The sequence below is a fragment of the Nuphar pumila genome, chromosome 9 (genome assembly GCF_984573655.1).
Source record: "Nuphar pumila chromosome 9, dmNupPumi1.hap1.1, whole genome shotgun sequence".
Lineage (NCBI taxonomy): Eukaryota > Viridiplantae > Streptophyta > Magnoliopsida > Nymphaeales > Nymphaeaceae > Nuphar > Nuphar pumila.
Window position 1 is genome coordinate 56,731,830 of NC_143257.1, and position 15,537 is coordinate 56,747,366.

The 15,537-nt window shown below is 37.2% G+C and overlaps 1 pseudogene; it reads right to left on the reverse strand.

Annotated features, from left to right (window-relative positions):
* Positions 1 to 1,964: 1,964 nt before the first annotated feature.
* Positions 1,965 to 15,537, reverse strand: part of LOC149828599 (putative sugar phosphate/phosphate translocator At1g48230 pseudogene) — a 30,458-nt pseudogene continuing 16,885 nt past the window's right edge.

Here is a 15,537-nt window from a genome sequence, read left to right on the forward strand (position 1 = left end):
TTTTGCAAATGAATCTTAAGAAAAGAACATTTTCCAGGGAAAATCGTGAAAAACTGGACTTGGGAAAATCCAACTTTGGAAATTTTCAGAGTTTCTTGAGTAATCGATTTCCTTGTAATGAAATTTTCTTGAGAAAAAGTTTGAGAAATGCATGTAATTTCATGATGCAAATGATTTGAATGGATGAATGTATCTTTGTGAAAACATCTTTTCAGGAAAACATGCAATTTTAGAATTAAATAAGGTAGAATTACCACATATTCCGACTATGGCCGTAAATATGCTTGTAACTTACTTAGTTAATTCTAAAATATTTTGTAAAATTCAAAGATATGTAGTGAATTTTGGAAGATAGCCTAAGAGTGTAGGCTTCGTGTGACTGGTAGAAAGATGCTGAATCTGGGTCTCGTCCATATTCTGACTAGGGCCGTAAATATGGACTCCACCGAGTTCATCAACTCCCTAAGAGTTGGTGCACGTGCCATTCGTGTTTATCCACAGTGACTTTAAAATACGATGCATGAATCACACAATCATGGTATTGCAGAAATTCAAACTCTATGATATGCATCCTAATCTAAGCAGTAAAAGTAAATATTATTCCAAATTTGATTATTACATCTCGGACATAAAGCAAAAATAAATAAATATATAGAGCCCCAAAGAAGTCACATCTTCCAAATTTTTTTGCAAATGAGATTGGATACAAGGAATACAATATGCAGAGAGGAGATTGAAAATCCCATGTTGATGACAATACACAAGTGATTTTACATGAATTGCAGTAGAAACATGCGAATGTATAGAATGATCGGGAATGCATATGAAAATATCTAGAAGTCATGCTAAAACTAAAGAAGGATTATACATATATGGGCCTAAACACTTAAAATTGCACTGAATGAAATCTACATGTGAAACTATCTTCATTAAAATCAACATGAAAATTACATCTACCTAAAGGCATATGATAATATTACAATGAAAGAAAATGCTCAGGAAAACATATATATATATATATATATATATATATATATATATATATATATATATATATATATATATATATATATATATATATATATCCTTATAATTGAGAACATGCGAAATGATCATATTTATATATGTACTATACAGATGCCATGTATAATGATATACTGGAATATAAATCATGCAAATATGCTAAGGGATGTAATAACATATAACAAAATTTGATGATCTACAATAGGATGCAGACATACACAGGAAATGGCAATCTACTGGACAATAGGCATATGGGCCGGTATAGTGGTAAGCCGTGGTGCTTCAGATGGTTGACATTGTGAAGTGTATGGGGTAGTGGCTGGGGGATAATATCAATAGGTTGAAGCAAAACACAATAGTGGATGGATTGCAAAAGATGGGTAGGAGTAGAGACCTGAACAATATGTAGACAACCAGCAGATAACATCAGCGTTTTGTTGAGTTAAATTAAGTTTAGGCCTACTATTATGAGTTGGCTTTCAATGATTTGAAGGTCACCACATCAGCAGAAAACCTATTCTCTTACTTTTATCAATTTGGCAGCAATAGGTGATGTTTATGAAAACGTGGCTGGCGGTGTAGAGGTAAACTGGTGATGAAGATACAATGTAAGGTAAGTGTGAGAGGGTGGTGACACAGTATGGGATAGAAAATAGATTTTGTTGTGCAAATGCAACTATTGACACAAGATTTAAAGAAAGATATGCTATTAATGACTAAAGGGAATGCCCATGAATATATTATACAGGAATGGAACGTGCTTCTAGAGATATGCAAAACGATTAACAGATCTTAGGATGATATTACATGAAACAAAACAAGTGACAAAGAAATAAAAATGAAATCCTGAGAAATCATGGTGGACGAATCAACAAGCTGGTTTGGAAGATAGATGCAGGGCATATACTATATGTGCTACCTAAATGCAATAGGCTCAGGTGTTACTGCTGGATTAAAGCAAAAAACCCTTTATGTATAAGTGATTGTGTTAATATACAATGAATCCTATCTATGTAGTAAATGAAGTAATAGGTGATGGCATAGCCTATAATGTTCAGGACAGTAATTGGAAAGATGACGGTTGAGAGAGCCATCAATATCCAATTATGCAAAATACCAGTAACATGAATGGCAGCAGCTCCAGCCTTTCCAATTACCTAAAATATTGAGAAATTCAATGCTAAAGCACAGACAACATAAAAGAAATTTTCCAGAAGTTGAGCTGGACTTTTGAAGTTTCCATTTCAGGCTTCTCCAACAAAGACCAAGGCACTGATAGAAACAGGAAACTGCAGGGTTCTATGTAACACAAGCTTCTAATAAAATTCAATGCCAAGCCCTTTTTCTATAGGACTTGAATTAAGACAAGCCTAAGAGTTCCTGCAAACATACCCATCACCTGGTACACTTAATTTGTCAGTGTCATATATAAGGGCTATTAGGAAAGTTGCCACTGGCATAAGGGCTTTAAGCATTGGTATGAAGGCCACTGAAATATACTGATGAGCAGTATTACCAAACCACAGACTTGAGGCAAAGGATACACAAAGAGGAATCATACAAGTTGCATATATTTCAGATATCACATTGACAGGTTCAACAACCATTGAGAGCATGAACGAGAATGAATGCAATGGCACCAGAAAGTCCCATGTGAATCAAGTTAAGTGTTATAGGAAATGGAAAATTAAAATATTTTGGAGATAGAATCTATCACCATCATACCTAATTTCTTCACAGACAGCAGTGAATGTTTGTTTAGTAGTATCCTTATCTAATCAGCATCAGGTGTATCAAGCATCTAACAATAAGAGATATATTCATTTTATTTCCTGGATGCTAGAATCTTGGTGGCACAGTCTTCTATCGAGCAAAGAGAGGTCTGATACTACAACAAGGCCATAGATATCACCCAAAGTAAGGCAGCACCATTACGAACAAGCTAAACTCTGGATGTAACACGATCTATCCTTACCCACTTCTATGATTCCAGAAAGGATGACATTGTGTCAGAGAGGACACCGATGAGGTCGGAGTGTGATGGAGTAACTGATGATACAATTTTATGAAATGGAAAAAGGGAAATAAAGCAACACATGACGATTATAACAAAAAAAAAAGAAGAGAAAAAAAAATAACTAATGAGAATATAACACAGACAAAAGAAATGGGTTTTTGGTAACTCGACTAATGAATTACCTCTAGCCAGATGTTCTTTTTACATTAGTCATTATAGGCTTAAGTCGATCCTTAATGGAAAGTAATATTATTGATAATAGTCAGCCGACGACAGAGGTATGAGTCGACCTCTGTTCATCAGATCAGAGAGCATATTCAAGCAATGAGCCAGATAAGCAAACTGAAATCAAATGTCATCAAAAACCAAAATTGAATGTAAACAAGCAATCAAATGTTAGAACGTGATCATTCTCTTGATGTAGCTTATGTAAGTCGAGGCTGCTATGCTAGCAGTTCGGTATTACAGAGGATGCTTTCAATTAAATCAATGAAAAACAAGGAGGGGATGATGGGGAAATCAGGAAAGTGAAGAAGAGTAGAAACCAAGCGAAGGAAAGTAGAGAAATAAACTCACCGTTAGCCGATTGCTAGAAGTGCTTCTTTTAGTGTTGGATCGAATCTCCAGGGAAAAGGAGAATCACGCTCTTTTTGACTGTCCTTGATCGATCCGTCGAAGGGTGATAAAAGGAGGAGAGGGTCTGGGGAAGGAAGAAAGACAAGAGGAAAAGCAGGGGGATTCGGGAGGTTGGAAAAGTTGGAGTCGTGGGTCCTTCTCCTGCTGGAAGGAAGGAAGAAAGGTAATCAAAGGGGGATTCCAGTGATGTCTTTATGAGACCAAATTGGGGCCTTTTAAAGATTTTGGAGGGATACTTCTCCACAGAATCTGAGCTTTTCCAAGCTCTTCAACCGGTTTTCGAAAGTGTTTGAAATTTTTTTGAAAACTCCCGTCTTTGGGGGGGGGGGGACTCCTTTATCTAAAGAAAATTCGAATTCATTTTTATCCAAAATTTTTAGGTAAAGTGAGGTTTTCACGGTGGCGCCACTTGGGGCTGAAAAAGTAAAAAGAAAAAGAACCGGGTAAAACGGGTTTTGTTTCCTTTTTTTTTAAGGTGGTGCCACCTCAACCAGATTTGAAAACTTTTTGAAATAAAAAAAGATTTTTTTGTTTTTCTTTGCAGGGAGCTCTAGTGAGGCACCACCTATGTGTAGGCCCACTGATTATTTTTTTAAAATAAATAAAACTGAAAATTAAAGAGAGGGTTTTATAAATTGGTGCCACCTCCGTGTGGGCACTGTTTGAAAATAAGAGAAATACTTGAGAATTTGAGTGTGATGCCACTTCAGGGTGGGTCCCACGTCATTTTATTTAAAATAAAAACAAAATAAATTCTTTTGGGGATTTTTATAATAGTAGGCTAGTTTAGAAAATACTAAGTAAAATTTGGTTTGATTTCAAAATTTTAGAAGGAAAATGGTCCTTCAGGGCAAAAAATTTATATATATAAAGAAAAGATAGAGATTTTGTAAAGAAACTCAGCGCCTTTTTGCAAAAGTTTAAAATAAAATCTTCTAAATTTAGAATTGTGTCCCTTTCTTTCCAACTGACAAAATTTTAAAATCAATATCAAAATATCCAGATTGTTTTCCCGAGAAAACTTTTGTAATTCAGAGTCCTGGGGGTTAAGATGGGGGAAACTGACAATTTTGAAAAACCCAGGGATTTGAAATCAATTTTGAAAAAGTTAAAATCTGAATCTGGATTGATAATTTTGAAAATTGAGAATTCTGGATCTCGAAATGACATGTTGTGCAGTGAAATGATATGAAATGCTCATGTGATGATATGCAAAGACATGTCTCATGAAATGCCACTCTGAATCAGGAATTGGAAATTCTAGCTTCTTGTCAAGAATAGGATTTTGAAAATTTGTAATTTGAAGATATTTCTGAGCCTAAATAGAGAAATTTTGAGACTCGGGAATAAAATTTTGGACTTTCTGCAAAGTCCAATCTCAGAAATGACCATTTTTCCCTCCAGTGATCTCGGAGAACCAAAATGTGATGATTGGTGGAGATATCAAAAAGGTGAGTGAAAATTTGGGGTGTTTACAGATGCCCCTCTTTGCTGCTAAGCCGGCTTGTGGCCGAGCTTAGTGGCAAAGAAAACACACCAAATTTGGGCTATATAAAATGCCCTAGTTAGAAGGATCTGACTGGTATAGAGATATTAGCCTGGTGAAGATGGTAGATATGAAATGGAGAATAGAGATGAATAGATTTGCTCTGTGGCGGTGAAGTTCAGGTTTTTTCTTTTAACCTAGATGGGACAAAAAATGCTTTGCATGGGAAAAAGCTTAGGTTTGATCCTTAACCTGATTAGGGAATAGAATATCTCATTGAAATGAGACTCAGGTTTGTGCCCTTAACCTGATTGGGCAGAAAATGGAATACCTCATCAAATGAGGCTCAGGTTCGTACCCTTAACCTGATCGGGTGGAAAAATGAATACCTCACCGAATGAGGCTCAGGTTTATACCCTTATCCTGATTGGGCAGAAGAATGAAATACCTCATCAAATGAGGCTCAGGTTTATACCCTTATCCTGATCGAGCGAAAAAATGAAATACCTCATCAAAGGAGGCTCAGGTTTATACCCTTAACCTGATCGGGCAGAAAATGAAATACCTCCTTAAATGAGGCTCAAGTTTATACCCTTAACCTAATCGGGCGGAAAATGAAATACCTCCTTAAATGAGGCTCAGGTTTATACCCTTAACTTGATCGGGCGGAAAATGAAATACCTCCTTAAATGAGGCTCAGGTTTATACCCTTAACCTGATCGGGCGGAAAATGAATGGAATCCTCAAAGGAAGAGACCATGATGGAACCTTTGGATTTTGCACAATAAATCTGTTAGGGGTTTTGCAAAAAGAAGGAAAAATGGGGTCTCTAAAGCTTTAAAAAGGGATTGATCTTGGGCGTCTCATCGCTGAGACTAAATGGCTTTTGAAATTGCCTTGTGCGAGAAAATGATTGGTGGTTTGACCTCGAACCGAAATTGGACTGTCTGTGGTTGGACAGTGGGGACACAGGGAAGTGTGTGAATCTGAGAGCCTAAGCGCTCAGATTATAAAAGAAGGGAAGGAATCTTGAAAACTCTCGTAATCAAGTCCTAAAGAGGGATTGAAAATTGGTGTCGGGATATGTCAAAACGGACATCAAGCTCTCACTCTACGTCAAGATAGCTAGAAAATATTGTCAAAATGTTGATAATTCTGTTGTTGATTCAAAGTATTTGAAAATGATGCACATTGTTGCAAAGATATTCCTTCTTTTCTACCTGAAGTATTACCTCCAAACGAGTTTGACTTCATAAAATCAAGATTCAAAATTCAAATTGCTTGCGATTGTCCTTCTTTAAGGAAGCTATCAATTTCCTTGATATGAACAGGAAAGTGAGAATTTAATATTATGAAAGCAATTGATGAAAGAATATTGATAATAGAATTTCACAAATTTAAAGAAGATTCTTGATAGATTTGGCAGTTTGATATCCTGGGAGCTTCTCTCATGATAATCTTTCTGCACGTTTTTGGGCTTCGGGAGAGTTTATTACATCATCCTTTATTTTAGAGATGTCCTAACTTTTCTCTCTTTCTTTTCCCTCTCTTGCTCTCTTTTTAGAAGGGTACGTCACAAACTCCTTCAACTTAGAGATGTTTCGATCCTTCTTTGCTCTAGGGGTTATGTTGATGATGTTGGCTCATTGGTTGGAGATCTTTGGATGATAGTGGAAATTAAATATTTTTTAGGGATTGTCGGGAGGTTCATCGCATCTGCCTTCATCTCGACAGTGCTTTGGACTTTCCTTGGAAGGATCCATCACAAACTCCGTCATCTTGGAGATGTTTCAAATCTTCTTTGGCCCCGGAGGTCTACTCGCTTAATTCGCCTTCATCTTGACGACAATTGAGAGATCCTTTTTGCGGATATTTAATTGCAACTTAGGTGATTTTGAGGAGACAGGGCTTGGGTGAATTCTCTCTTTTTTCTAGCGCTCAGGATATTTTCACTGCCTCATTTCACAAGAATGGTCTTTAAAGATGTGCCATTGACTGCAATCAATATTAGTCATTCTATGGCTTTGCAAAACATTGAATCTTCTTTTCTGGCCATATCGAGGATTTATCCTTCATCCTTTTGGTTGGTCCATGGAAATAATTTGAATTTTGAATTTTTATCAAAAGTCTTGCCTCTTTGGAAGTAATGTTGAAGGTGTTTTGAGGCAAAGATTTTTGCAATAAAGATTTCGAAATCAACAAGTAATTGATTGACAAATTGACAAAATGTTCTTAAAATCCTTGGCGAAAGAGAGCATTTGAGGTCCGGCTTAACACATCCGTGACAAAAATTATCCGCTCCTTTCCCCAAAGGAGAAGACTCAGACTTAGCCCTTACCTGAATGGAAAATGAAAATTATTGCTCTCTTCTCTAAAAGTGGAAGTGTTTGCAAAACGAACTTTCGAAGAGAAATTGAGCTTTCATCAAAGCTCCATAATATTAGGCTTCTCTTATGGAAAAAGGGCCGATAATAATGAGGTCGAAAAATTGGGTCATGAAAGGAACGAGTCCATCACACTCTCCCTAAGAAGAGGGTTCTCCATGACGAAAATGGCCTAGTATGAAAATTGGGGGGCCACAAGGAATGCGAGTCTCCGTCGAGTCTCTCCCTACAAAAGGGTTCCTTGTGTGAAATTGGAAATTATTTTGCAAACGGTTCACAAAGACACGAGTCCCTTCAAACTCTCCCTGAAAAGGGGCTAAGTGAACGAATTGGATAGCATGCCAGAAGAACGAGCTCCCTCGAACTCTCCCTAGAAAGGGTCTCTCGCAAGAGAAAATGATTGAAATTTTGATATTGGGCCAATAGTCGGAATGAATACGACCATGATTGGCAAAGGTGACCCGCAGGTTGAAAATGATTAAGATAGACTTGGTAACCCGAAGGTTTGAAATTTGATGACCTAATGATCGAAATTGAAAATTGGGAATTAAGTGATCCGAATGTCAAAACTGGCAATTGAGTGACCCAACGGTCGGAATTGAGAATTGGTTGACTCAAAGATCAAAATGGCTTGACCCGAGGGTCCAAATTGGATGACCAGAAGGTTAAAATTGGAAATTGGATGACCTGACAGTCGAAATTGAGAATTTGGTGACTGGAAATGACAATTGAAAATTGGAAATTGGGTGACCCGAATGTCAAAATTGGAAATTGGATTTTGATGAGAGGTTCGTACGAGGAGTGAACCTAGAAGATTGATCGGTATGATTGAATACTAACACGGGGTTAGATTTTGGAAGAATACCAGTATAAGCACTGGGGTTTGGGAATGTGCCAGTACGAGCACTGGATTTTTGGAAAATATGCCAGTACGAATGTTGGATTCTAAAATAGCACCAGTTCAAACCCTGGATTTTGAAAATGTACTAGTCCCAGCACTGGGTTTTGAAAATGTACCAGTTCAAGCACTAGATTTTTAGAAAATATACCAGTTCGAGCACTAGATTTTGAAATAATACCAGTTCGAGCACTGGATCTTTGAAAATATACCAGTTCGAGCACTGGGTTTTAAAAATGTACCAGTTCGAGCACTGGATTTTTGGAAAATATACCAGTCCGAGCACTGGATTTTGAAATAATACTAGTTCGAGCACTGGATCTTTGAAAATATACTAGTCTGAGCACTGGATTTTTGAAAATATACCAGTTTGAGCACTGGTTTTTGAAATAATACCAGTTCGAGCATTGAATTTTGGTTCAGTGCTAATGACTGTCCTTCAATTTTAAATGACAATTAGGAATTGTGATGGGATTGTTTGTTGAAACCCCAATACTGACCAATTGATATTAATGCAGTTGAATGCAAATTGATGCACATGGGTGCACAAGTGTGTAAAATGAGAGATTTGTTTATCCTGCCTACATACAGAACAAAATTTTAAAAATGCCCCAGTGTAACTGGGAAGAGAAAGTTTGATCCTTATTGAAGGAAATAGGAAGATAACAAAAGAAGAATAGATGCTTTAAGTATAGAATTTTTTCAAGTGTCGAGCATTAATGGGATCTGGTAATTCTACCTCATCGGCATTAATGAGCCGATATGAGTTGCCAGGTAATGCTTCTTTGACGACATAGGGACCTTCCCAATTTGCCGATCATTTGCCACCAGAATGATGCTTGAGATAGGTTGTGGATCAAAGTACTAAATCATTGACTTTGAATCTCCTTTTGATGACAGACTTCGCATACTTCCTGGCTATTCTCTGGCGATAGGATTGAGCATGCTCTGCTGCCTTTAGCCTTCTCTCATCGAGCAAGTCTAGCTGAATTGATCACTGTTGCTGGTATTGATCAAGAGGTAGTTCTAGAAGTGATGCAAATTTCAAAGCGGGTTTCTGAACATGCAGAGGTAATACTACTTCTGTTCCATAGACCAATTTTGATGGAGTAGCATTTGTTGGAGTGCGAATGGTGGTCTGGTAGGCCCATAGTGCATCGTGGATCTTTTCATGCCAATCACAACCTGTTTCTATAGTTCGCTCCAAGATACGGATTAGAATCTTGTTGGTAGCTTCTGCCTGACCATTCCCTTGAGGATAATATGGAGCAGAAAAATGATGATGGATTTTGAACTTCGAGCAGAAGGTTTTTATTCTTTCATTCCTGAAATGACTGCCATTATCTGACACAATGTCATGTGGGATGCCGAAACGGCAAAGGATGCTCTTGTGAATAAAAGAGACCACGTGTCGGCCTTCTACTGTGCAGAGGGTGATAGCTTCTACCCACTTGGTGAAATATTCTGTTGCGGCAAGAAAGTATTTGTGGCCATTTGAAGCAGAAGAAGTAATGGGACCTACGACATCAAAGGCCCACATAGAGAACGGCCATGGAGATACAACAGATTGCAAATAAGTTGCTGGAGCATGAATAGAAGGTGCATGTATCTGACATTGGATACATTTCTTCACAAAATGGTAACAGTCTTGCTGCATAGTCTTCCAATAGTAACTTGCTCTGATGATTTGCTTGACAAGGGTTTGGTAGCCGACGTCGCCACCATAAATGCCTTAGTGCACTTCTCGCACGACTTCCTTGGCTTCGTCTTCGTTTAAACATCTTGAATACTCAGAACTGAATCCACGACGATAGAAGACATTTGCCAGAATGAAATATCTGGTAGACATACACTGGATTGCTCGCTGCTCTTTCTTTGAGAGTTCTGGAGAAAATTCACTGATTTTTATGTAGTTTTTTATATTGTAATACCAAGGCTTCTTCTTTTGTTCAGCTTGGTTTATTTGTTCTGTTGGAAGGAAGGCATGTTGGTCAAGTCTTCCAATTTCAAAAGAGCGACAAGATTCTCTGTTCTTGAATGCCATAATGGAGCCTAGGTTGGCGAGGCTATCAACTACTTGATTGAAATCTCTCTTGATGTGAAAGAGCTGAAATTCTTCAAACTTGCTGACAAGAGTTGAAACGATCTTATGATAAGGAAATAGCTTCCGATCTTTCACTTGTCATTCGGCTCGGACTTGATTGACAATAAGTAATGAGTTGTCGTAAGCATGCACTCTCTTAACATTGAAGTCTAGTAGAATCTTTAGACCTTGTATCAGAGCTTCGTACTCAGCCATGTTGTGGGTGCATTGGAAATCTAGCTTGAGAGAAAATGGAATCATCTCTTTCTTAGGAGTGATTAATACGATCCCAATGCCTATTCCAGCCATATTCTTGGAACTGTCGAAAAATAAATTCCAGATTGGAGATTGCTGTATATTGCATATTTGCTCATCAGGGAAGTCATCTTCGGCTTTCACTTCTTCTGCCAAAGGAAAATCTGCCAATTGATCTGCAATTGCTTGACCTTTGATTGATTGCTGGGAGACATATTCTAAGTCATATTGCATCAGTAAAACTTGCCATTTGGTGACTCGTCCACTGAGAAAAGGTTACTCTAGGATGTACTTGAGAGGATTGAGTTTAGACAAGATTTTGACTTCAGATGTTAGCAGATAGTGTCTTAGCTTCTGACACATCCATACCAGAGCTAGGCAGGACTTCTCTATTTGGGAGTATTTCTTTTCGTAGTCTATGAAAGTCTTACTCACATAATAAATGGCATGCTCTATCAAGCTACCTTCTTTATACTGCGCCAAGAATCCCCCGCATGCGACTTGATTGACTGAGATGTATAGTAAAAGAGGTTTTCCTAATTCTGGTGGCTTCAGGATGAAAGGATTGAGAATATACTTTTTGTTCTGATCAAACGATTGCTGACATTCTGGTCCCCATTTGAACTTCACTCCTTTTCTGAGCAAGTGATTGAAAGGCTCGCATCTCATTGCCAAGTTGGAAATAAATCGCCGGATTGATTGCATGTGTCCCTGAAGGCTACGCAATTCTTTGAGATTTGTTGGGGGTGGCATATCAATGATAGCCTTTGCTTTGGTTGTGTCAACTTCAATTCTCTTTTTGCTGACCAGAAAACCCAACAGTTTGCCTGATTCAACTCCAAAAACACCCTTTTGGGGGTTAAGTCTTAACTTATAAAGAACGAGTTGTTTAAACACTTAATCAAGAGCTTCGATGTGATCATCTTCCTCTTTAGATTTCATGAGGATATCATCAATATACGCATCCATGATTTTGCGCATCTGGTCGTGAAAAATGACGGCCATTGCTCGTTGATATGTTGCTCCAGCATTCTTGAGTCCGAAAGGCATAACGGTATAACAAAAAGTGCCTCAAGGCGTAGTAAAAGAAGTTTTTAATTGATCGCGGGCGGCCAACTGTTATCGTCACAAAATTTTTCCCGTCTTTCCTTCCTTGCGGAAGAGAGAGGGAAATACTTTTGTGCTTCAAACTTGACCGAATTTTGGAAATTGTTTTGAAATACTCACCTCCGTTTTGAAAATTGCGGGAAAATCCATGGGATGGGGCTCGACCTGTCGGTACGAGGTTCGACCGTTCCTGCCGCCTTTAACAGGGGTAATCGAACCAAGGAGCAAAATTGTGCTTGACTTAGTTAAATCATTGAAATTGTGTTCTATCCTAAATGCACAGAGAATTCAGGCATGTGCTATGAGACTTTGGAAAATATAAGTTGGAAAACATGATGTATGTTCAGAAAACCTTTGAAGTTGAAAGATATTTCTTAGGGAAAAGGTCAATTTCTTAGGAAACTCATATAAAAAAGGGTTTTGGAAATCACGAGAAAGTTTATAAAGATGTGGGAAAATCATGAATAGTTGAAAATCCTGGGAAAATAGAAGTAATTCTTGAGAAAAAGGTGAACATTTGAAAAGGGAAACACTTCTCAGGAAAACTCGGACTTTGAGAATTTCCTTAGGAAAATGATGAAAAATTTATAGGAAAACTCATTGGAGAAGAAAAACTGAACTTGAGCAATTGAAATCCTGGGAATCTTACCCTTGAAATACTTGGAAATCGATTTTGATCTTTGAGGAAGATTGAAAACTTCTTTTGGAAATCTTGAAAAAATAACCTTTTCCAGGGAAAACTGTGGAAAAACTTGACTTGGGAAAACCGATTTTAAAAAATTCTCAGAGTTTCTTGAGAAATCGATTTCTTGAGAATGAAATTTTCTTAAGAAAATCATGAGAAAACCAATGATTTCATGATGCAAATGATATGAGTGAATGAATGCACTTTGAAAATATTTTGTTGGAAAAATGTGTATTAAGTCAAAATAAATCCTTCACATATTCTGACTGTGGCCATGAATATGTCAGAGTTTAATTGATTTAATGCACAATACTTTGCAAAGTTTGAAATATGATGTGCATTTTAAGATAGCCTAAGAGTGTAGGCTCAATGTGACTGGTAGAAAGATGATGGATCTGGGTCTCGTCCATATTCCGACTAGGGCCGTAAATATGGATTCCGCAGAGTTCATCAACTCCCTAAGAGTTGGTGCACGTCCCATTCGTGTACATCCATAGTGTTTTTGAAATAATGTGCATGAATCACATAAACAGGATATTGCATAAATTCAAACTATATGATATGCATCCTAGTCTAAGCAGAAAATTAAATCTCTTATTCCAAAATTTACATTATTATATCACTAAATAAATGAAATAAAAGGAATGGCAGACTTCAGCTTCTTCTTTTGAATATCTTTGCCAAACTTGAAATAAGGTTAGCTCAAATATGTGGGTTTTCCCAAGATTTTCCAATAATATTACGAATTTATTGGACTTAATTGGATATAAACCCTATTCTCATGCTTCCTTGATATTTGAAATAATGAAAATGCAAGAAATTCAGTAGAAAATAGTTTGAAATTCGAAATGGTGGTCAAAATGACCAAAATACCCCTAATTATAAAGTTATACCTTTAAAATCAGGGTTTTTTGAAGGAAAATTTGGTAAAATTGATATTTCGAAATTCAAATTGAATCAAATGATGATGAAATGCAGTATGAGGCATAATGACATGCTGCTAAACACATTAGCACAGTAAACTCAGAATTTGACACTTTGCAATTTATCCAAAATAACGAATTTCGCTTGTTTTTCGCTTGGATTCGGGTCCCGCAGGGCCCTTTTTTGATGATATGGCTAAACCGAGCTTCAAATGAATTTCAAATTACACCAAATTCGGTATGAAGCATCTACCTACTCTGATACACAGCCTAGAATGCTAAAACTCACGAAATGATATGATTTGAATGCTAAACTTTAAAGAAAGTCCTAAAAAGGGTGGATTTCGCCTGTGGACCCGAACCAAATGCAATGCTTAATATGATAATACAAAATTTACACCATAAAAACTTCTGATATTTTGCAGACTGCTAAAGGACCCAAAATGGAACACTTTTGGTTTTTACAGCCTTGGGATTTGAACTATGATGAGTTCGGTAACGGGGATTCGGTTCTGATGGAGGCAAAATCAACCTAATCTAATATAAAATGCTAAAAAAATTAGAAACACCCATGGAAATTTATGATATTTAACAAAGCTACTCACGACACCTACAGGGACAACTTTTATGTTCATGACTTTGGCATTTGATCAACAGAAACACAGATACATATATAACTTTTCATGACTAAATCAACAGAACATACAAATGTGACAAAACAAGAGACTGACAAGACAAATCCGAAACAGATATCACAACTGTTCTAAAAATCACCAGCTTTCAGATACAAATAGAAGACATCTCGGACATAACATTCACTTTTTACAGATTTGGATTTGGATCAATACCCAAAGAGAACCCATCAACTTAAGTCGATCCAAAGTCTCAGAGGCCCAAATCAGGCTCTGACACGTGTCCCGCACTCTCGGATTTTTGTCAGACATTAAAAAAATCATAAAAATCTGAAAAAATCAGGTTACAAGCTATACATCCTCTCGAGCTCAGAACATCTTTTGGATTGAAAATCGGATCTCCCATGAGAGAGATCTCAATTTTATAAGTCAGAAATGAGTTTTTAAACCGCATCCCGGGTAACACAACCCGACTTATCATTTTGACGGTTTACCACAGTAAAAAATTCAAATCCTTCCAAATTTTTGGCACATTTCTAGAGACACCTAAGGGCGCATTCCATGATTTTTATAGAATTGTTAATGAAAAATAAATGCATGAAATGATGTGTGGACTGACTGACAAAAATAGAGAACTACTAAAATTGAGCAGAATTGGAATAAAAACCAAATTAAGCCTAATTAACTTATAAAACATGCTAAATTAACGAAATAAAATATAAATTAAATTCAAATAAATGCATGAATGCTAAAAATCATCAAGAAAGTATAATTATATATTTTTATATTTGTCGTTTTATGAGAAAAGCTCAATCCATTCCTCGGATGAGCTCTTTCTTCAAACGACACATGAATCAAATCATGATATTATGAAATCAAGAGGAAAAGAGGTGCACCTTGCTTCGTTATGCAGCTTTGAAACTCTTGAAAGAGACGGCTACCAATGGCTTTGTTCGTCCTTCGATCCGGGCTTCGGATGATTCATCAAGATCGACCCACACTTGAATCGAATTGGCCACTGCACGAGCAATGTAGGTACTTCACTGCACCTTCTCCACTGAGCCCAAGGGGGGCATGAATTCCAAGGAACACAATTGAGTTCTAAAAGGGATCTAGGCTGAAGTTCAAAATCAAAATTGGAGTCTCAAATTGGAGTCCTCTAAGCTGGGCGTGAGTCCCTGTACTTGTAGCATTCTTCTGAAAATTTTGAATTTCAAACAGGCTCAATCTGAGCCCTCCATGTGGCGCCATCTCAGGGGGTGCTATTTTGATTTTTTGAGAAAATAAAATGGGAAATTTGTGGGTGAGACACCTCAGCAGAATTTGAAAATTTTCAAAATTGGGGTTTGCTTGATTTTCTCTACAGGAGGCTCCCAAATTGCGCCACCTTAGGAGGTGCTCTCTTGGA